Source organism: Drosophila willistoni, unplaced genomic scaffold, assembly GCF_018902025.1.
Source record: "Drosophila willistoni isolate 14030-0811.24 unplaced genomic scaffold, UCI_dwil_1.1 Seg261, whole genome shotgun sequence".
Lineage (NCBI taxonomy): Eukaryota > Metazoa > Arthropoda > Insecta > Diptera > Drosophilidae > Drosophila > Drosophila willistoni.
In genome coordinates, this window is record NW_025814219.1 from 80,706 (window position 1) to 83,872 (window position 3,167).

The window sequence follows — 3,167 nt, forward strand, 5'->3', positions numbered from 1 at the left end:
TCTATGTTTTATTTCTGAATAAAGGTAAATTAGAATGCGCCTTTTTGGATGCCTTTGGGGAAACATCCAAGTCCGAATTATTCATTCGATATTATTCGAATTTACTTAAATCTTTTAAATATGTTCCGTTGGTTCATAATATCCAAAAAGATTCTTTCAATTATGGCATTTTTATACTACAATATTTCAAATGCTATATCATGGGTATGGCACTTGAAAATTTAACGTCTGCAACTGTTTTCAGAAATCAGATGATTAATAAATTAATTAACTGCAGTGATGCAGTACTAAATACATGCCTGCATTGCTCAGGCCGGACATCTAAGACTAATTATTTTAGTTGCAATAAATGTATTAGGTTTCTTTGCACTAAGTGCTTGGAAAGCCTATATACCTTAGCTGATACCAATTTCATTTGTAAGCTATGTGAGGTATAAACTTACCTTAAACTGGGGAACCACTATAAAAAAACGCACCATGAACTCTACCTCTAGGTGGTGCGGAGAAGAGTTCAAATCAGATGCTAATTTCCTTATGTCCTTTATCTATTTTTTAAAACTATCTTTTGGCACATTTTGTATGGGGAAAATCATAGTTGATTCATAAAAATGCAATATTCTCGAAAACTGTATGAAACCACATAATGAAACTTGGTGGGGATATAGATGAATAACTGGAGGATAATCTGGCATTTCATCTTCATTAAGCAATGTTTTTGGAAACGATATACACGAAAGCGAAAAAGGGACTTTTTCGCGGAGAAATTGTCAATACATGGAATGCTCAAAAACCCCCAAAACCGAATTAAAACAAAAATTTCATGTATTCTTAATAATTTAAAGCTTTATTTGTATTAAAAAAGTTATTAAATAGCTAAAAATTAAAAAATAAAAATGCAAAAAACTTAACAGAAGGTTAGGTTAACAGCAGTGTTGCCGTTTTGTCCTTTTTCCGGACAGATCTGTCCTATTTTTGACTGCGACAGCCGGAAAAATTTTGAAACGTCCCCTGTCCGGAAAAAAAGTCTTTTTTTTTTTAGTTTGTCCTATTTCTATCCTTTTTTTAATTTTCTGAGTCTCATATATAATTTGTTATTTTCAACTGCATGTCATCGCTTTGATCATGATTTTGCGAGCTAACAAACAATCGACAGTAGAAATTTTGGAGATCTTTGATAAAAAAGGCGAAGAAATTGAAAAAATTGTTTGTCAATACAATACAATTCATCTTCAGCGATGGGAAAACCAAGAGAACACGGTAGCGTTTTGGGCAGAAGTGAAAACGTTTATGGATTCTGCTGGCAACAGACAGTTTCAAGATTTGGCAGTATTTGTCGAATGCGGAAGTGGAGCGCGTGTTCAGCCAAGTTAACTTGGTGAAAACAAAGTTAAGGAACAGGCTTCACATCGATACGCTAAATTCGATTTTGGCAGTTAGGTTGTTAAGGACAGTTAAGTAGTTATTTTTAAAAAAATACTTACGTACAACATATTTCAAAAAAATTAAATTTCCTTCTTATTCAGATTTGGATTACGTCGAAACGGAACTTGCTGCCATAACTATGAAGTGCCTGAAAAATTTTTGCGCCAAATCGGCACAAACATGAATGTTTTAGAATCTGAAAATGAAACACTCGACGAAGTGTTAATAAATTTGCATGAAAATGTATAAATTTACTTAAACTTTTTGTTTTATTGAACCAAAATTTTTTAGTCCTATTTTTTTGTCCTATTAAAAAAAATCTGTCCGTTTTTTGTCCTATTTTCTGGGTCAATCTGTCCTATTTTTTCGCCAAGCCAGCGGCAACACTGGTTAACAGAGGACCGTCGCTAACTCGAGTTTAACAGTGTCGGTAACTTGACGGACATCGGACATTAAGCAAAGCACGGCAAGCATACACATACAGTTGCGTCTGTGTGTGTATGCACGTGCTCTGTTGATTTGATGATGACGTAGTAGAAAGCAAGCAGGGCTGCCGGCAGTGCTTGAGCCGGTTTATGTTGACCGTAACTTGTGCTCTATTTATCCAATCAGATTCAAATCGTTCGTTATTAGATTGTATGCATTAGACTTTTTATTGCCCTACAGAGGGTATTATAAAAAATGTTTGTAACGCAGAGAAGGAGACGTTTCCGAATTCACCGCGCAGATGCGCGCACACACATGCAGTCGCAACATAGAAAGAACAGAATGATACCTTAAATGATGTGTCTGTGCATTGAAGAAATTATTTATACAAAAATAGTTTTCAGCACTGCAAGGGCATTAAAACTTCGGCATAGCCGATTCTTTAATATTTTTTTTTTCTAAATTTTTCAATTTTTTGAAAGCAGTTTTTATTTTCAAAATAAGAATACATACATATGTATATGGATAAATAAATCACAGCAACAATAAAACAACTTCAAATTCAACTCAATCTCTGACCTGCATAATACATTCTGCAATCTGCTCTGTATGACGGCGAAATTCAAATGGCCTTCGCTTTATCGAACATCGCATCAAGAAGTCTCGGTTCCGCGGCATTCCGTGAATTCGCTCTCTTAAACTGTGCACAGCGTTGTCTCTCGCGTTGCTCGATGTCACGGCAGCTCAGTTTTGAGCAGCCTATTCGCTTGCCGTGCCCACTGGCGCCGCTGACCGAAGTAAGTTTCGGTCATCACTTTTCTGAGCGCAACCAATCATAGACGAGATCTACTAACCAATCAGATTTTTTCTACGAACGAAAAAATGTAATTTCATTGAAATGACGGCGGACACAGCGTTGTATAAGACTCAAAATGGATTTAGTTCGTGGCGCGTATTTTTTTAAGTGGTTCCCCAGTAGGCCTAGTCCACTATTCTATTTATTGAGCAAGCAATGAATTTATTTAGACACCCCACGGGAACAATAAGGTCCGTTTTTATTATTTTAGGTATGCCATTTGCAATTGGAAAAGGCAAATATTCCCCCACCCAAATCCAAAAGGAATGCCCCCCACCCATTGCTTTGTATGTTCATTGCTCACATAGCTTGCAAATTAAATCGGACAAAATACAGGGTATAGGTCTTTTAAGCACTTAGTGCAAAGCTACCTTTTGCATCTAATGCAACTATCATATGGGAATCCAGATGCCCCATTTGAGCAATGCAAGCAGGTATTTAGTACTGCATCACTGCAGTTGAC